General features: G+C 43.0%; 1 pseudogene; it reads left to right on the top strand.

Annotated features, from left to right (window-relative positions):
* LOC138851117 (oocyte zinc finger protein XlCOF7.1-like) overlaps positions 1-22,140 on the top strand; it is a 369,730-nt pseudogene that overhangs the window by 329,081 nt on the left and 18,509 nt on the right.

The following is a 22,140-nucleotide window of genomic DNA, read 5'->3' as shown; positions in this document are numbered from 1 at the left end:
ACTATTGTCGTACTCAGGAGACTGCACTCTCCTGTCTCTGCATCGGCCATACTAGCCTTACAAATGGGTATCTCATGCAACGACATCCTATTCCTCTCAATGAGGTTTCTTAGGTCCTTATTTCAGTTCTTAACTTTCTTGATGATTGTCTGGTTTACCAGTGAGCTCGCGGTATATTTACATCCACCGATGCCATCGCCCAACCACTCTTACCTTAACCTCCCTTCTTGCAGATGAACCTGCCTTTGACTTACACTCACTTTTTTATTTTTTTTCAGCACTATTTTCTGCCCCACAGTGCTGCATGACCCTTGTTGATTTAGGGCTTAATTTGATTATAATATAATATATAATTTATAACGAGGTTTGCTTGGGATTCTGGTAGCGGGTGGTTAAATGATATACGATCTTCGGAGGCTTCTTACTTTATTGTTAAGTCGTAGGTACACAGGCTTGTGTGTTTGTGCCCATGGCCCGGGAGGGCCATGCCCACGAGAGAGAGCTGGGAGTACTTGTGTCTTCCTGCTAGGCCGCTGTGTGAGTGAGGGAGAGGCATGGGCCGGCAGGCTGGTGTGCCTACCTAGAGGCCTGGCTACAGAGGGCAGCACCAGCATGGCGCAAAATATGAACTAAGCTGGCAGACAGCATGGGCTGTCTGTGCAGACAGTACAGGCTGTCTACATATGCTCGGCCACCTACCACGCGTCGTCATGACGCGACAATACTGGTAGTAAAAGAAACTCGGTCTCTCGTAGGAACAGGGCACAGAACACAAAATAAAAACATATATATACATATGGACATGGAAAAAAACTTCCTACAGGGAGGGAAGAAAAAAACATGTGGGGTGTGCTAAACATCGTGGTCAAAGGCAGTGAGCATCGAAGTGCATCACTGCACGCCTTCCTGCGTCTGGACAGATACTGCAACACGGGAGACATCGCTGCGGCTGAGCTGTGACGTAACAGGGTACGGTCTCCTCTGGAATAGTGAAGCAGACATCGTAGGAGTCGCTGCAGGTTTTCACTCAACCTGGGGCACGACATGCTGGTGCCCTCGAGTGAGGCGTCGACAAAACTCGGCAACTGGGCAGGACTTCTGGCAAGCGACTCAAGAGGACACTTCTCGACTGGTACTGTCGCTGGGCTGTCACTGCCTGCGAGCGTGGAGTGAGTCGTGGCAGAGACGACTGGGCGAAACATCTGGGAGTCGTAACATCATACACCAGACTGCAGTGAGAGAGCTAGCAGTCAAAATGACGACATCTTTGTGCAGGCTGCTCACTGAAGCTTGTGACACGAGGCTGACACAGCGCGTCATTCTCTCGGCAGTTGGAGTTATAGCAGAGGTTAGTCTAAGCGTCCCCAGACTTGTTTCTCTACATATAACTGCACTCTGACGGTCTGGAGGTGAAGTGAAACAAATCTCGATGGGAATCGTAGCAGGTACGATTCTACAGAACATCACCAGCGACGAGCATAAAAGCTTTCTGTACAAGGGGGCTGATACGCTCAGGGCTGAGTAATCAGCTGTCAAACACTGGTCATGCGGGTGACTTAGCACAGTGGTGCAACTCAAGGGTTTGACCACAGACCTCACTGGACACACGGAAAACTTACAAACACACCGCTGTACATACGGTACAACATGGCTTAACTAGCAAATGATGCTTTTCTGTGCATAAAACTGACTAAGACATACTAAAATGTGAGAACACTGACTGAGAGGAATTAATTAACACACGACATATATCTTCTCTCAATCTTCTCGACAATACTGAAATAATTACTAGAACACTCGATGTGACATCATGTGATGTCAGGCGTGATGTCGCAAGGTGACGTCAGCAGCAGTGACGTCAACAGACATCTCGAGGTGACGTCAGGCAGACATCGTGAGGTGACGTCAGCAGACATCGTGAGGTGACGTCAGGCAGACATCGTGAGGTGACGTCAGCAGACATCGTGTGGTGACGTCAGGAGACATCGTGAGGTGACGTCAGGCAGACATCGTGAGGTGACGTCAACAGACATCGTGAGGTGACGTCAGGCAGACATCGCGAGGTGACGTCAGCAGACATCGTGACGTCATGAAGTCGGGCAGCATCGTGGGTGGCGTCGATGTGATGCGGGCAGCAGACCACAGCATGAGGCCTGGGACATCTGGTAACTCACGTGGCTTTGTAGGTCTACGTGACATCGCCCACACCCACGTGACGTCGTGATCCACGTAGCTTCGAGTGGCCTCGGGCACTCGGATACACAGCACTGGCAATGAATTCATACGAAAAACAGCAGAAAACACAGCAGAGGGAGTGGGCAGTGGTGAGTGGTGTATGGTAGGCTGGTAGTGAGGAGCGTGCGTGAGTGTATGGCAGGGCGGGCATCTGGCAGTTCCTCCTCCCACCCACAAACACAGGGGAAACACACTGGATGCAGAAATCACCACAAAATTCACCTCTGGCTTGCTGAAACAGCTGTGCTGAGCTGAACAACAACAGCAACATACAAGTGACGCTGAACACGTGACTTGAGAAACAGCGTAGGGTCACTAGGACGCCATTACAATTCTCGGAGAATTTCGGCAAATTTCGGCTGGATCCTGCTTGTACCTGTGTCTGGATGCTCAAACGTGCAGACACGACATCAGGATAACTCGTTGAGAGACGGATGCTTCTTGTGTAGGGTGATGAAGTGAAGATGACTTCATACCTCTTCCTCCCTCTCTCAGGGCGAACACAACTGCTGCGGAGCACCGCTGCTACCAATTATAATGAGGTTTGTTTGGGATTCTGGTAGCGGGTGGTTAAATGATATATGATCTTCGGAGGCTTCTTTATTGTTAAGTCGTAGGTACACAGGCTTGTGTGTTTGTGCCCATGGCCCGGGAGGGCCATGCCCACGAGAGAGAGCTGGGAGTACTTGTGTCTTCCTGCTAGGCCGCTGTGTGAGTGAGGGAGAGGCATGGGCCGGCAGGCTGGCTTGCCTACCTAGAGGCCTGGCTACAGAGGGCAGCACCAGCATGGTGCAAAATATGAACTAATCTGGCAGACATCATGGGCTGTCTGTGCAGACAGTACAGGCTGTCTACAAATTTATATTTGTACGAATAAGTCACCATGGGGCCTATGAAGATTTATGATAACGGTTAACCAAAAGAAATTTGGTTAGGAAGAATTTGTTTTATACTGGAACAGATCAGAACTGGAACAACCTTCTGGAATGACATAAGTTTGAGTACTGAGGTTCCACTATATATCATGACTGAAAACTTCTTTAATTCTTTTACTCCTTTAAAATTTTAATGACAATTGTATTTAGTGAAACAAATAATAATACAAACAATTTTTTTGTTTTCTAGATCAATATGTTGTGTTGGTAATGGTAGAATATTGTACTATACTGACTCATGTTTCTATTGCAGAAGTATTTTGTGGAAGACTACTACCAGGTTGTATCTTCCTAGACATTATATCTCCAGTACGTCAACAAACATCTGCTTTGTACAACAACTGATACTGCAGAAGTATTTTCTGGAACACTACCAGGTTGTACCTAAATGGACACTATACCTTCAGTATTGCAAGAATAACAACACTTGTGATTCTGATCAGTTTTTAAATGGTCTGGTAATATTAATAAAAAACATTTTTCATCAATAGAATTCTATCTAAAAATTGCATTGTAGCTCAAAGAAAAATACAAGTTAGTAATGCTGAAGTTAAGAATTTTCAGAAAATATGTGTTTAAACATAATTAAGAAATAATAATAATAATGTTTTTCAGTATATCTGAAAGTTCTAATATATACATCAATCTTTTTACAAACAAAACAATCATTGCAATCCTTTAAGTTCAAAAAAAAAACTTAATTAGAGCTCATAAGTGGAAATAGTTTTATAACCTGATAATATATTTATGAGGAAAACTGTTTCTTCAGTGGCTAAAATAGTTTAAAAGAGTAAAACTTGAAATATGCATTAGAGTATGTAAGAAAGATTAATGATACCACTGTTGTATAACTAAAATATTATAAAATGAAATTTCCTCTCTTGAAAAATATGGAAAAACATAAAGGAAATAAACCATATCAGTGTCCAGAGTGCCTGAAATGTTTTACTGAAAAAGGCAATCTTGTGAAACATATGCGAGTACATACAGGAGATAAACCATTTCATTGTTCAGAGTGTCTGAAATGTTTTACTGAAAAAGGCAATCTTGTGAAACATATGCGAGTACACACAGGAGATAAACCATTTCATTGTTCAGAGTGTCTGAAATGTTTTACTCAAAAAGGCAGTCTTGTGACACATATGCGAGTACATACGGGAGATAAACCATTTCAGTGTTCAAGGTGTCTCAAATGTTTTATTGAAAAAGGCAATCTTGTGAAGCATATGCGAGTGCACACAAGAGATAAACCATTTCAGTGTTCAGAGTGTCTGAAATATTTTACTCAAAAAAGCAGTCTTGTGACACATATGCAAATACACACAGGAAAAAAAACATTTCAGTGTTCAGAGTGCCTGAAATGTTTTTCTCAAAAAGGCAGTCTTGTGACACATATGCGAGTACATACTGGAAATAAAACATTTCAGTGTTCAGAGTGTCTGAAGTATTTTTCTCAGAAAGGAAGTCTTGTGACACATATGCGAGTACATACAGGAGATAAACCATTTCAGTGTTCAGAGTGTCATAAATGTTTTACTGAAAAAGGCAATCTTGTGAAACATATGCGAGTACACACAAGAGATAAGCCATTTCAGTGTTCAGAGTGTCTGAAATGTTTTACTCAAAAAGACCATCTTGTGACACATACGCAAATACACACAGGAATAAAACCATTTCAGTGTTCAGAGTGTCTGAAATGTTTTACTCAAAAAGGCAGTCTTGTGACACATATGCAAGTACACACAAAAGAAAAACCATTTCAGTGTTCAGAGTGTCTGAAATGTTTTACTCGAAAAGGTAGTCTTGTGACACATGCGAGTACACACAGGAGATAAACCATTTCAGTGTTCAGAGTGTGTGAAATGTTTTAATCAAAAAGGCAGTCTTGTGAAACATATGTGAGTACATACAGGAGATAAAACATGTTAGTATTCAATGTATCAGGATTATTTTAGTTATATACACATGAGAATATAATTTTTTTTATTATTAACTCAATGGCTGTTTCCCACCATGGTATGGTGGCCTGTAAAAGAAAAACCTTCATCATCATTCACTCCATCACTGTCTTGCCAGAGGTGTGCCAACACTAGAGTTGTAAAACTGCAACATTAACACCCTTCCTTCAGAGTGCATGTACTGTGCTTCCCATCTCCAGGATTCAAGTCTGGCCTTCTGGTTTCCCTGAATCCATTCATAAACCATACCACAGGCAGGGATAGAACCTATGATCAGAGAGTCCTAAAATGCCAGACCAACGCACTAGCCCCTGTGCCAGCTGGCTACAATAAGATTCGTCCAACTAGGCATTTTATACATCATAGGAAGGTTAGCATGTGCACCACTGTGACGACAAATGAAAGTTTTTGCAGACGAATCTCCCACCAACGTGGCTGTGACTAACTCTAGCTCAAAGCCATCATCATGACTCACGGTGGTGCCTATGCTAATCTTCCTATGGTGTTTAAATATACATAGTTAGATGAATCTTATTATAGCCAGTTGGCCCAGTGGCTCGTGCATCGGTCTGGAGTTCTATGACTCCCTGCGGGTTCTCTCCCTGCCCGTGGTATGGTTTGTTCGCAATCTTGCCATTACGATTTCATGAGTCATGATGACAGGTTTGCAGGGACTTGAGCTAGAGTTCATTGCAGCCATGCTGGTGGGAGATTTGTCTGTAAAAAGTTACATTTGTGGTCACATTGGTTTCTGTGCTAACCTTCGTATGTCGTATAAACATACCTAGACGATTGAATCTTATTGTAGCCAGCAAGCCCAGTGGCTAGCATGCTGGTCTGGAGTTTTATGGCTTTCTGATTACGGGTTCTAACCTCATCCACGGTATGGTCTGTTTACAAGCATGTCATTACAATTTCGTGAGTCGATTCATAAATATTACCTTGCTTACACTCCACCAGCACATCACGTCCTAAGAGAGAACTATTTATCTCCATTCACTCCTGTCTACCAACTTTTCCTAGGCTGACCCCTACCCTGCCTTCCTTGTGGAGGTTCAATGATAACATAAAATAAACAATTTTATGATAAAAAATAGTGAATATTAAACACTTACACATGAAATCAATTCAACTTGAAGCAAAGAAATGAAAAATGAAATATATAAAAAATCAGTGACTCAAAGCTAATATGTACACAATACAGCAGGGCCCCGCTTTACGGCATTTCACTTTACGGCGTTCCGCTAATATGGTCATTTCAAATTATGACCAAAACTCGCTATACGGCTCCCCCCACCTGACTTTCTAATACGGTCACGGCGCCCTATCCTGTTTGTTTACATTCTTCGTGAGCTCAGTAAGCACTAAGTCTCTCCATTTTGTCTGGAAACTCCAAAATTTCAAATGTTTTTAAAAGTTATTTCATATTTTATATATACTCTGATAATTATACTTATGTATACCTGTACTTAAATAAACTTACACACTGTGCTGGCATGCAGGTACACATTAAAATCAGTAAGAGTGTCTTATGTCTCCAGACGTCATATTAGTAATGATAATAATAATCATCGAGTCTCATTTAAATGTCGTATATTACGTTAATATACACATTTTCATTAATCCATCTATGATATTTTTTTCAAAATTATATAATAAACACGATACATAACATAAAAAGATGATAAATACACCCTACAATAGAATAAATAAACATAAATATGAGATGTGGGAGCCAGATAACTTGTACAAGTGACGCCAAGAATAACATTTTCTCTAATCTAACATAAGAGAAAATGTGTTACTGGGGGTAACTGTAGAAAATTATTCCTTTCGTATGTATGTAAGTTTATTCAGGTATACACAAATACAGTTACATAGATTATCATACATAACAACATATGTGTAGAGAAGCTGGGATAACCCAAAATAGTCAGAGTGACTTATTTCCATTGCCTTCACTCAGAGCATCATTTCTTCTCAAAATGATGTTACATGAGAATGGGAGTGTTATCTAGTGTTTGTATGCATTTGTAAGAGGAAAAAAAGGGTGTTCCACTTTACGGCGGTTTCTGCTTTACGGCGGTAGCCTGGAACCTAACCAGCCATATAAGTGGGGCCCTACTGTATGTAGTTAAGAATGGTGCCATGCAAAAGATCTGGGCACATAGCTCTGAATCGTGGTTTGGAATGCTGAGCCATTGTTGATGACTTTGGTGGCAGGGGTCATAGGTGGCTGTGACTGTTGACACACTTGAGTAGACAGTGAGACCAACATAAGTAGAGACTCTGAGGAACAGAAGTACTGGGATCCTCTGACCACCACAACACTTGTGAAGCAGTTGAGTTACCAGTAGAGAACCATGTAATGTTGTTGGAGTTAAAACTGGGGGACACCTGCTAGAATTGTGTGTAGCTGGTTGGGTGTTGGTTATGAGTGGAAGGAGCACCAGTGTAGGTAGAGATGTCTGACTGACTGTCAGATCTTTTCAAGTTCTATGCTGCCTCTCTTATCTCGCCTCTGTTGAATGACCCAAGCCAACAATAAATATTAAAATTAAGAAATGCAAAGTTACACACCAATAGAGAAATCACTCACATGATAGGTGTACAGCCTTTAAAAGAAATGGTGGGGATTAAATGATGTTACACTACATAAGCCCAAATCAGAACAGAAAGAATTTGCAGCATAAAAACCTAAACAAGCATGAAGATCTTATTAAAACTAACTTAACCCAAACAAATAATAATTTAAATATGAGTGGAACGAATACTTAGAGATATCATGGAAGCCACAAGTCTAGTGACTGACAACCGGTGAGAGAAACACTCGTCACCTACCACCGAGTGAAAAAGGTGGGTAGTGGGAATAATGTACCCCCATAACAACAAGCATACTGACCAACAAACTACCACCACCATTCATTCACACTACTCCCCTTACTATCCCATAAATTTTTCCCTCACTCTAACCTATACAAAGACTTACAGAATATAAGAGGAATAGCTAGGAAAAAATTTATAAAGAAAAATCATGTAATTTACCAATATTCTACTGACTGTCACAGCTTAACCAGTTAGAGAAATAATTGGGAACAATTGATATACACTATATAAAATTTGAAAGCTTGGAGAGCCAATGTCCACCTCAAGAGGCGACTATTGGTTACTTTCAAAGTCTCAGTGTATATAAAAGGTTTATGATCTGTTTCCAAAATGAATTCTTTAGCTAGTAGATAAAACATAAGTTTTGAGATTTTTTTTTTTTTTATATATTTTATTTAAAACATGACATTACAAAAATATAATATGTAAAACTCATTTAAGTCTATAAATTAACACAATCCTCCCTACAGCTAATATTACACACCACACTTACAACTCCGTGTGGGTACACCCCCCCCCCTGCTCCCTCATCCTATCACTTAGCCCAAACCTGTTGGAGCTACTCAACAGAATTACATGATATGAACAACACTTATATACACATCCCTCGAAATGGTACTTAATAATCGACTACAGACCATGCAATGCATTGCACTGAACATATTATACAGACATATTTCCCCCCCCCCGTGGTTATCCAACCACCCCACTATTTACAACCTAACACACTATAAACAATGAATGTTACCTAATCTAAAGTCACACAGCAATGATCAAAACATTAATTTATGTAATTGTCCTAATGGTTCAGTTACATAACAATATGTATTACACAACAATGGTGATATAGAAAAGTCACAAAGACATACAAAATTACTACAAAACCATAAGAATAAACTTAGTCTCAAAATCCAACACATGTAAGCCTCTACACATTTAAACATGCAATTCCAGTGTTAAAACAATAACACAGCTTCAACTATGACATTCAAGCTCTATACAGCTTATATGGACATTACATAGTGCTATTGACAACAGTACAATACAACAGAAAATATAACCATGACATAAGTAACACATAAATACTGTGCCTAGCACACACCTAACCACAAAAACCTATAACACCACTGTTGCCCAACTTTATTTACACTATCTGACGTGCATTAACCTCTTTACTCTCAAAACAAAATTGAAAATTGAAGAACACCAGTGACGAACAATAATGCACAGACATTAATACAAACATATCACATCATATCTCTGGACACCGTGCATGATCACAGCATCAACACTATGCAGTGCAAGGCACCTAGAAAACAAGTTGGAGCAAATACATGCAATTATTATAGCAAATCTCCAAATTACAATGTCATTGCCGTAAATCAATATTACCACACACAATATGTATAATAAGTGTAAAGTCCAGTCACACAAAAACTGGCCAGCTCCACAGGTGCTAGCACCCGTGGTCCACATATTATTCACTCATGCATCACTCATCCAACACTCTCGCAAACATTTGTTATCCATTACCAGGGAGGCAACCCTCTTTTCACCCCTGACTTCCCTACCCCAGCAACACTTTCCAATCATACCCTCCCCTCCCTCGTATATTACAAGTCTAATAAAACCTGTAATGTAAGTTGCCTATATCCCTCTGAAAAATCCTTCACCCACCTCCTCCCATAAATTTCCTTATTTCTACATACCGTTTTATAGAACGTTAACGCTAACACCCTCCTCTTCACCTCAGTAACCTGTTTCCCCCGCAATCCCCACACTATATAGATATAATCTGCCATAACGTATCCCACAGCTCTGATTACACATTCCTCCCAACCCCCCACGTCGAGACTTAATGCTCTCAATACAGAAATTCCTTTACCTCCTATCCTATTTATCACCCTATTTAACCACCCCTTGACACTCCTCAGTCCATCACAAAAATATACTACATGAAAAGCCGACTCCTCCCCACCACATATCCCACACTCCCCCCCGTCAACGACTCGTCTATCCCGTAGAACCACACCCGACGGTGTGGATATATTACATCCCGAACACGAGGTTGCAACCTCATCCTACTCAACCTATTCCATATACTTCCCCATGCATACATGGGGAAAATTCCCTCTACAGGCGCTACAACCCTCCCGGCTAACAATCGACACAACCTACCTATTTTAACCTTTGCTGGCTCTCGATCCCACGCCAGAGCCCTCAACACAGTTTCACACTCATGCAACTCAACTCCTGTATACATCCGTTGCAATCTGTTATGGATCCTGGCCAAACCCCCCCCACCCACACTTTCCCTCATCACTTCCCTTTTAATGAAGACACATTTGACCCTCCGCTTTAAGTCCAGCAATCCCAGCCCCCCCTTACTTACAGGTAACATTACCACATACCTCTTAATCCAATCACAGCTCGAACCCCACAAGAATTTAAAAACCTTCCTAAGTATGTTCGTTATTGCTGGCCCAGTTAATGGGAACACGGCTGCCACGTGCCATACTTTGCTATACAGTAAGATATTAATAACAATGGCACGCTGCACAAGGGTCAAATGATAAGGTCGCAATGCACCCAAGCGTCCCTGAATCCTTTCTACCATCCTAAGCGAGTTTTCCATGCGTGCCACAGGTAGATCGTCTGCATAAATAAGACCGCAGATTTTTAACGAATTCACTTGCCTCCTCACAACTGCACTACCCCAATCAACCCTACCCGCCCAAGCTCCTAACCCCATGACCATGGATTTATCTGAATTTACCCTCATACCAGTTGCCCCTGCGAACATTCGTACTACCCCGTCTAATGTGTCCATTGACATCCCCTCCCTGATCAGAACAGTTGTATCATCCACATACCCAATTAAAACTGGCCAAACCCTCGCAACCTCACACCCTGGTCCCACTACGTGACACATACGCTGCTCCATCAATCTATAAAAGGGGTCCTGTATGCACGCAAACAATAATTGTGACATAGGACACCCCTGCCTAAGTCCCCTACCCATTACAATCTTCCCACCCAATCGACCATTAATCTGTACCCTCGCCATTGCACCTCCATACAAAGCCTCAACCCAGCCCACTATTTCTTACCCAAACCCCTGACCCCTGAGGATGGCTTTCAATGCTTTCCGATCCACTCTATCATATGCCCCTTGCCAATCGAGCGCCACCAAACCTCCCTCCCTCCCCCCCCTTTTGCCTCCACGAAATCCCTAAGTAACCCATGCCCCTCCACCATAGACCTCCCTGGCAAACCAAACTGAGTTTTTGATACTACCCGCCCCACCACACACTTGACCCGATTTCCCAAAATCTTCGCAAACAATTTATAATCTGTGCATAACAACGAGATCGCCCGGTAATCCCGAAGCGTATGCTGCCCCTTACCCTTCGGTACCAATACAATGACAGCCGTTGCCTGCTTCTCACCCAGCTCACCTCTCTCCTTCATGCAATTTAATAACCTAACCAGAAAATGCCTCAACAATTCCCAATGCTGCTGATAAAACTCTGCCAGGAGTCCATCAATTCCGGGTGCTTTGCCCTTTCGCATTCCACTTAAAGCCCTCCATATTTCCCCCTCAGTTATTTCCCCACCCAGTGCTTCCCTATCACTGTTATGCAACTGACATACCACACTCCCACACACCTGTTCTAAAACCCCATCCTCTACCCCTTCTCGTTGCCAGTACTTCTCATACCACTTGTCAGCAAACGCCCCCATTCCTTCCGTAGCTTGTATGACCTGCCCCTCCCTGTACCCTCCTATCGATTCATGAACCTCCAACCATGGAATAGTCATTGCCTGCTGTCTTTGTTTCTGCCTACGCAATACGCACGATGAAGGTCTATCGCCCCATAACACCTCTTCCACCCCCGCCTGTACCCTCACCGCTTGGAACCTCTCATCCTGTACCTCACGCAGCCTCCCTTTAATTGCCATAATTTCATCCATTGGATAAGTGCCCGCCACCGCCCCCCTTGCATAACAACCCCGTAATCTATCCTCCAAATAGTTAGCAAGCCCATATTTTAAAGAATTGATACGTTTCCCTTCCTTTACGTAATGTTGCTTAATCCGTTCTTTAGCCACACCATCCCACCACATCACCACATCCTCTACCCCATTTATCTCTGCACGTAACCCCTCCCATAGCGTTGCAAATCCCTCTATCCCCTCCTCATCACCTAACACACTTGTATTTAATTTCCAATATCCCCTAGATATACCTGCTAGTGACTCCCACGCCACCTCTGCTACTACCACCCGATGATCCGAATAAGCTACTTCTATTGTACGGAAAAATGTCAACCCAACCCCTTGAGATATATACAGCCTATCCAACCTAGCAGCGTAACCCCGTCTTACAAAAGTGTGCTCTACCTCCCACGCCCCTCCTCCAACCGCATCCCGCAACTGAATATCCCTCAAAAGATCTCGCAAGGCCGCCGACACGTGCCCCGCCCCTTTTGTTTCCACATCAGCCCTCCTAATAATGCAGTTCCAGTCCCCACCAACGACGGCCACTGCAGGTAAACCACGTAAGAAGAAAACTAGTTCTTCACATACAAAATCCCTTTTTACCCTCACATCATTTTCCGCTGGTGCATACACACATACAAAAGATACCCGCTGTCCCATCCACCACCCATCCACGTGCAATACTCTTCCCCCCCTCCCCCCTCACTTCCTAGCAACACAAACGGGCTTGCCTCCCTGATCAATATACCCACACCACCTTTCAGACGTGCAGATGGCAGAGTCATGACCTGAAACCCCTCCACCTCGAGCACTCTTCCCTCCTTGAAATTGTGTTCTTGCAGGAACACTACATCCACCCTATATTTATACAGAAACATTCGAAACCATTCCTTCTTCACACTATTACACAGTTCATTTACGTTCACAGTCATACACCTAAGGCCTCTTTATAGTTTCCAACCCTTCCTCCTCTCTTCATTCATCCCAGGGCCTCCTGCCCCAGAGCCAGCACAAGGCTTCACACCATCAACCCCTCCCCCTTTTTTGAGATGCCTCTTATCGTGACTGCTTCGACATTGCTCTTCCTTCCTCCCAGACCTCTGCGCCGGCGTCAGGACATCATCTGAGTCTGACGCCGCCGCTCTCTTCCTCGTGATGCCCTCTACATCCATGTTATCTTCTGAGGTTCCCTCACGATGAACCTCAACCTCCACCACGTCCCGTTCCACAGCACACGGCGACAACTCTCTCTTACTAGTTGGCCCGTCAACCCTATGTTTTTTATCCTTACATTCCTCTACAGGCAATGCCGTGCCTCTCACCAGCTCAGGAACAACATCCTCTGCAGGCGGTGTCAATGTCCTTAACACTTCCTGAAGCTCTTCCTCTAGAGCCTGCACCTCCTCCTGCACTTGCACTTCTGTACTTTTCCTTTGTGTAGTAACAGATCCTTTTACATCACAGCTTACCTCACACATGCCAGTCTCCTCTTTGGAATCCTCCACCTCTTCACTCCACAAGCGCCCAGGCCCTTGCTTTCGCACTGGGCTCTCAACAGCTATCACACTGGTAACTGGTGCTTCACCAGTTTGCGCTGGCACCATCCTCAGCTTCACGCACTCTGCCGCCATATGGTCGTACGCCCCACATATTCTGCACGTACGTCTCTGTCCGGCATACGATACCATAACTTGCGTCCTGAAGTCCTCCAACACGACCTAAGACGGTAAGGGATGTCTCAGAGTCATCTTCAGGGAAAAGGTACCCTCCGGACGTCCCATGTAAGCACCTGCCATCCACTTGCCCTTTTGTGCCAGATGTACGGTTCCATATGTCTCAAAAACACTCCTTATGTCAGCCTCATCTGCCTCAATTGGGACATTACGTATCTTAACCCACGTAAAGTGGCGAGATACGTCGATCAAACGCACCTTCACAGCTGGAGTAGCGTCAAGACTCACGTCTTGGAATCTCGTCACCAAAGACTCATACACGGACGTGGAATTCAATTTGACGAAGATTCTATAAGCCCCATTCAGGGCTACACCATACACCTCATCGTCCTGGATTCCATAGGTCTCCCTAATGATTGTTGGGAGTAAGACTTGCACTGAAGAGGGTGAAATCGCCCCACGAAGCAGCTCAATACCAATGGTATTTACGCTCCTCCTCACACTCAGCGCCATGTTGATACAAGGTAGCTCGCCTGAAACAGCAGAGGGGTGCAGCGCACAACCTCACTCGACCGTGGTCAGGCAGCGAATATTTTTTGAGATACCCCACACAAGGGCCAGCATTACTTTTCAATGGTAGAGCATCTCTTTTCTGCAGGAAGAAGTTTCCAGCTCAGGAAGCATACAGGGAAGGGAGTACCTTCATGATACTTTAATAACACTGCTCCTACACTGGTATTGGAGGCATCAGTTCTCAAAGAAAATGGTTTACTGATAAGTGGAATCTTAAGTATGGGAACTTTGGAAAAAAAATGTTCTTCATTGAATTAAATTTTTCCTGAGCTTCATCAGGAAGCTCCAGATTTTACAAGGTAGTCAGATAATATTCCTGTAAGGTCTGTAATATTGGGAATGAATTTTGCACAGAAATTCAAGGAGCTAAGAAAACTATGCATTAGTTTCTTGCCTCTGGGGAACTTAAAGTCTAACAAAGTTTCGATCTTACTAGAGTGAATGAAACATAGATATCTAATTTGATTAAAACCAAGGAAGCATGTCTTCAGCTTGGCAGTGAGGCCATGAGAGTATAACCTAAGTTAGACTGATGTTAATGTCTGGATATGCTTATCTCATGTGGATGTCATTATGTAGTTGTCAGAATTAACTGAAACATTAGGCAAATTACCCAAAACCTTTCTCATCAGTCTCATGAGGTAGCACAGGTTGTCACCAGACAAAAGAACATACAGCTCTATACTGCATCAGTTCTTGATGCATAGGAAAAGCAGTGTATGTGTTAAAGGAGGGATCCATTATGACTTGGTGATACGTTTGAGCAATATCAATTTCTATAAAGAAAGGTGCATTATAAAATTTATGAAGATCACTATAATGGGGCATAGGCTCAGCATCCCACCGAGTTATAGCATCAACTCCAGTGGTGTCATAAGGGAGGGCGGGGGGGGGTTCCGCCCTGGGTGACACAATTTAGAGGGTGACACCATAGAGCTTCTAAAGAAGGTGACACTAATGGCCAAAACACTGCTGCACCAACATAAGAGAAGAATCCTTCGTTTCTATATAGCCTGTTAAATATTAATAAAGTAGAAATAAGCCTTTATAGGGAAAATAATTGATTTTGATGATGTGATAGATGATTTTGCAGGACTGAAGACAAGGAAATGTAAGATCAGATTCACTGAGATGTTACCTGTACTCGAGGCCAAATGTAAGATCAGATTCACTGAGATGTTACCTGTACTCAAGGTCAAATGTAAGATCAGATTCACTGAGATGTTACCTGTACTCAAGGTCTACTTGAAACTAGTGTTTCTCTGATATTGCAATGTTTTTCTTTATTTTTCAATATTTTTTTTTTGTTTTGGCATTGTTGAAGATGAATAAATGTGGAATCTGTTGGCTGTACTCAATGTGGTATTTAAGTGTATGTTTCCTCAATATTACTACCAATATTAATTTTATCATTAATAAAGTTGAGAAGTATTCTGTTCGGTTTATGGTCCTTAATGTTCTCATTGATAAATATTAGTCACTGATAATGCAGAAGTATGTAACTGGAGTTTACTCCCCCATCCCCCCAACCTTGGATTTCATGGGGGTGACCACCAAAAATCATTTTTAAGCCAGACTACTGGTGAGCAATATACCAATACTGAACTTTCAGTTATATTTAACTTTAATAATTTGTGTAGCTCTCGGTCAACTGCATCCTTAACGTGAACTGGAACTTGATATAGTTTCTGTTTTATTGGGTTGTCCATGATTAAGTCAATGCTATAAACTACCATGGAGATGACACCTGGAATATCGGTAAAGATATCAGAAAATTTGCCCACACATTTCAGTAGCTCACTTTTCTTATGATCATGTAAAGACTCATTGATATTTATGTCCATAGTAACAGAGGGTTCATGAGTCACCACATCATGTAGTTCTTTGTCCATAGTAACAGAGGGTTCATGAGTCACCACATCATGTAGGTCCTTGTCCATAGTAACAAAGGGTTCATGAGTCACCACATCATGTAGTTCCTTGTCCATAGTAACAGAGGGTTCATGAGTCACCACATCATGTAGTTCCTTGTCCATAGTAACAGAGGGTTCATGAGTCACCACATCATGTAGTTCTTTGTCCATAGTAACAGAGGGTTCATGAGTCACCACATCAAGTAGTTCCTTGTCCACAGTAACAAAGGGTTCATGAGTCACCACATCATGTAGTTCCTTGTCCATAGTAACAGAGGGTTCATGAGTCACCACATCATGTAGTTCCTTGTCCATAGTAACAGAGGGTTCATGAGTCACCACATCATGTAGTTCCTTGTCCATAGTAACAGAGGGTTCATGAGTCACCACATCAAGTAGTTCATTGTCCACAGTAAGAGAGGGTTCATGAGTCACCACATCATGTAGTTCCTTGTCCATAGTAACAGAGGGTTCATGAGTCACCACATCATGTAGTTCCTTGTCCATAGTAACAGAGGGTTCATGAGTCACCACATCATGTAGTTCCTTGTCCATAGTAACAGAGGGTTCATGAGTCACCACATCATGTAGTTCCTTGTCCATAGTAACAAAGGGTTCATGAGTCACCACATCATGTAGTTCCTTGTCCATAGTAACAGAGGGTTCATGAGTCACCACATCATGTAGTTCCTTGTCCATAGTAACAGAGGGTTCATGAGTCACCACATCATGTAGTTCCTTGTCCATAGTAACAGAGGGTTCATGAGTCACCACATCATGCAGTTCCTTGTCCATAGTAACAGAGGGGTCATGAGTCACCACATCATGTAGTTCCTTGTCCATAGTAACAGAGGGTTCATGAGTCACCACATCATGTAGTTCTTTGTCCATAGTAACAGAGGGTTCATGAGTCACCACATCATGTAGTTCCTTGTCCATAGTAACAAAGGGTTCATGAGTCACCACATCATGTAGTTCCTTGTCCATAGTAACAGAGGGTTCATGAGTCACCACATCATGTAGTTCCTTGTCCATAGTAACAGAGGGTTCATGAGTCACCACATCATGTAGTTCCTTGTCCACAGTAACAGAGGGTTCATGAGTCACCACATCATGCAGTTCCTTGTCCATAGTAACAGAGGGGTCATGAGTCACCACATCATGTAGTTCCTTGTCCATAGTAACAGAGGGTTCATGAGTCACCACATCATGTAGTTCTTTGTCCATAGTAACAGAGGGTTCATGAGTCACCACATCATGTAGTTCCTTGTCCATAGTAACAAAGGGTTCATGAGTCACCACATCATGTAGTTCCTTGTCCATAGTAACAGAGGGTTCATGAGTCACCACATCATGTAGTTCCTTGTCCATAGTAACAGAGGGTTCATGAGTCACCACATCATGTAGTTCCTTGTCCATAGTAACAGAGGGTTCATGAGTCACCACATCAAGTAGTTCCTTGTCCATAGTAAGAGAGGGTTCATGAGTCACCACATCATGTAGTTCCTTGTCCATAGTAACAGAGGGTTCATGAGTCACCACATCATGTAGTTCCTTGTCCATAGTAACAGAGGGTTCATGAGTCACCACATCATGTAGTTCCTTGTCCACAGTAACAGAGGGTTCATGAGTCACCACATCATGCAGTTCCTTGTCCATAGTAACAGAGGGGTCATGAGTCACCACATCATGTAGTTCCTTGTCCATAGTAACAGAGGGTTCATGAGTCACCACATCATGTAGTTCTTTGTCCATAGTAACAGAGGGTTCATGAGTCATCACATCATGTAGTTCCATGTCCATAGTAACAGAGGGTTCATGAGTCACCACATCATGTAGTTCCTTGTCCATAGTAACAAAGGGTTCATGAGTCACCACATCATGTAGTTCCTTGTCCATAGTAACTGAGGGTTCATGAGTCACCACATCATGTAGTTCCTTGTCCATAGTAACAGAGGGTTCATGAGTCACCACATCATGTAGTTCCTTGTCCATAGTAACAGAGGGTTCATGAGTCACCACATCATGTAGTTCCTTGTCCATAGTAACAAAGGGTTCATGAGTCACCACATCATGTAGTTCCTTGTCCATAGTAACAGAGGGTTCATGAGTCACCACATCATGTAGTTCCTTGTCCATAGTAACAGAGGGCTCATCAGTCACCACATCATGTAGTTCCTTGTCCATAGTAACAGAGGGTTCATGAGTCACTACATCATGTAGTTCCTTGTCCATAGTAACAGAGGGTTCATGAGTCACCACATCATGTAGTTCCTTGTCCATAGTAACAGAAGGTTCATGTGTCACTACATCTTGTAGTTCCTTGTCCATAGTAACAGAGGGTTCATGAGTCACCACATCATGTAGTTCCTTGTCCACAGTAACAGAGGGTTCATGAGTCACCACATCATGTAGTTCCTTGTCCACAGTAACAGAGGGTTCATGAGTCACCACATCATGTAGTTCCTTGTCCACAGTAACAGAGGGTTCATGAGTCACCACATCATGTAGTCCCTTGTCCATAGTAACAGAGGGTTCATGGGTCACTACATCATGTAGTCCCTTGTCCATAGTAACAGAGGGTTCATGGGTCACTACATCATGTAGTTCCTTGTCCATAGTAACAGAGGGTTCATGAGTCACCACATCATGTAGTTCCTTGTCCATAGTAACAGAGGGTTCATGAGTCACTACATCATGTAGTTCCTTGCGCATATTAACAGAGGGTTCATGAGTCACTACATCATGTAGTTCCTTTTGCATAGTAACAGAGGGTTCATGAGTCACTACATCATGTAGTTCCTTGTGCATAGTAACAGAGGGTTCATGAGTCACTACATCATGTAGTTCCTTGTGCATAGTAACAGAGGGTTCATGAGTCACTACATCATGTAGTTCCTTGTCCATAGTAACAGAGGGTTCATGAGTCACTACATCATGTAGGTCCTTGTCAACAGTAACAGAGGGTTCATGAGTCACTACATCATGTAGTTCCTTGTCCATAGTAACAGAGGGTTCATGAGTCACTACATCATGTAGTTCCTTGTCCATAGTAACAGAGGGTTCATGAGTCACCACATCATGTAGTTCCTTGTCCATAGTAACAGAGGGTTCATGAGTCACTACATCATGTAGTTCCTTGTCCATAGTAACAGAGGGTTCATGAGTCACCACATCATGTAGTTCCTTGTCCATAGTAACAGAGGGTTCATGAGTCACTACATCATGTAGTTCCTTGTCCATAGTAACAGAGGGTTCATGAGTCACCACATCATGTAGTTCCTTGTCCATAGTAACAGAGGGTTCATAAGTCACCACATCATGTAGTTCCTTGTCCATAGTAACAGAGGGTTCATGAGTCACCACATCATGTAGTTCTTTGTCCATAGTAACAGAGGGTTCATGAGTCACCACATCATGTAGTTCCTTGTCCATAGTAACAAAGGGTTCATGAGTCACCACATCATGTAGTTCCTTGTCCATAGTAACAGAGGGTTCATGAGTCACCACATCATGTAGTTCCTTGTCCATAGTAACAGAGGGTTCATGAGTCACCACATCATGTAGTTCCTTGTCCATAGTAACAGAGGGTTCATGAGTCACCACATCATGTAGTTCCTTGTCCATAGTAACAGAGGGTTCATAAGTCACCACATCATGTAGTTCCTTGTCCATAGTAACAGAGGGTTCAAGAGTCACCACATCATGTAGTTCTTTGTCCATAGTAACAGAGGGTTCATGAGTCACCACATCATGTAGTTCCTTGTCCATAGCAACAAAGGGTTCATGAGTCACCACATCATGTAGTTCCTTGTCCATAGTAACAGAGGGTTCATGAGTCACCACATCATGTAGTTCCTTGTCCATAGTAACTGAGGGTTCATGAGTCACCACATCATGTAGTTCCTTGTCCATAGTAACAGAGGGTTCATGAGTCACCACATCAAGTAGTTCCTTGTCCACAGTAAGAGAGGGTTCATGAGTCACCACATCATGTAGTTCCTTGTCCATAGTAACAGAGGGTTCATGAGTCACCACATCATGTAGTTCCTTGTCCATAGTAACAGAGGGTTCATGAGTCACCACATCATGTAGTTCCTTGTCCATAGTAACAGAGGGTTCATGAGTCACCACATCATGTAGTTCCTTGTCCATAGTAACAGAGGGTTCATAAGTCACCACATCATGTAGTTCCTTGTCCATAGTAACGGAGGGTTCATGAGTCACCACATCATGTAGTTCTTTGTCCATAGTAACAGAGGGTTCATGAGTCACCACATCATGTAGTTCCTTGTCCATAGTAACAAAGGGTTCATGAGTCACCACATCATGTAGTTCCTTGTCCATAGTAACAGAGGGTTCATGAGTCACCACATCATGTAGTTCCTTGTCCATAGTAACAGAGGGTTCATGAGTCACCACATCATGTAGTTCCTTGTCCATAGTAACAGAGGGTTCATGAGTCACCACATCAAGTAGTTCCTTGTCCATAGTAACAGAGGGTTCATGAGTCACCACATCATGTAGTTCCTTGTCCATAGTAACAGAGGGTTCATGAGTCACCACATCATGTAGTTCCTTGTCCATAGTAACAGAGGGTTCATGAGTCACCACATCATGTAGTTCCTTGTCCACAGTAACAGAGGGTTCATGAGTCACCACATCATGCAGTTCCTTGTCCATAGTAACAGAGGGGTCATGAGTCACCACATCATGTAGTTCCTTGACCATAGTAACAGAGGGTTCATGAGTCACCACATCATGTAGTTCCTTGTCCACAGTAACAGAGGGTTCATGAGTCACCACATCATGCAGTTCCTTGTCCATAGTAACAGAGGGGTCATGAGTCACCACATCATGTAGTTCCTTGACCATAGTAACAGAGGGTTCATGAGTCACCACATCATGTAGTTCCTTGTCCATAGTAACAGAGGGTTCATGAGTCATCACATCATGTAGTTCCATGTCCATAGTAACAGAGGGTTCATGAGTCACCACATCATGTAGTTCCTTGTCCATAGTAACAAAGGGTTCATGAGTCACCACATCATGTAGTTCCTTGTCCATAGTAACTGAGGGTTCATGAGTCACCACATCATGTAGTTCCTTGTCCATAGTAACAGAGGGTTCATGAGTCACCACATCATGTAGTTCCTTGTCCATAGTAACAGAGGGTTCATGAGTCACCACATCATGTAGTTCCTTGTCCATAGTAACAAAGGGTTCATGAGTCACCACATCATGTAGTTCCTTGTCCATAGTAACAGAGGGTTCATGAGTCACCACATCATGTAGTTCCTTGTCCATAGTAACAGAGGGCTCATCAGTCACCACATCATGTAGTTCCTTGTCCATAGTAACAGAGGGTTCATGAGTCACTACATCATGTAGTTCCATGTCCATAGTAACAGAGGGTTCATGAGTCACCACATCATGTAGTTCCATGTCCATAGTAACAGAGGGTTCATGAGTCACCACATCATGTAGTTCCTTGTCCATAGTAACAGAGGGTTCATGAGTCACCACATCATGTAGTTCCATGTCCATAGTAACAGAGGGGTCATGAGTCACCACATCATGTAGTTCCTTGTCCATAGTAACAGAGGTTTCATGAGTCACTATATCATGTAGTTCCATGTCCATAGTAACAGAGGGTTCATGAGTCACCACATCATGTAGTTCCATGTCCATAGTAACAGAGGGTTCATGAGTCACCACATCATGTAGTTCCTTGTCCATAGTAACAGAGGGTTCATGAGTCACCACATCATGTAGTTCCTTGTCCATAGTAACAGAGGGTTCATGAGTCACCACATCATGTAGTTCCTTGTCCATAGTAACAGAGGGTTCATGAGTCACCACATCATGTAGTTCCTTGTCCATAGTAACAGAGGGTTCATGAGTCACTACATCATGTAGTTCCTTGTCCATAGTAACAGAGGGTTCATGAGTCACCACATTATGT

The sequence above is a fragment of the Cherax quadricarinatus genome, chromosome 100, assembly GCF_038502225.1.
Source record: "Cherax quadricarinatus isolate ZL_2023a chromosome 100, ASM3850222v1, whole genome shotgun sequence".
NCBI classification, from domain to species: Eukaryota; Metazoa; Arthropoda; class Malacostraca; order Decapoda; family Parastacidae; genus Cherax; species Cherax quadricarinatus.
Note: the sequence above shows the minus strand (reverse complement) of the source record. Positions and strands in the feature narration are given on the sequence as shown.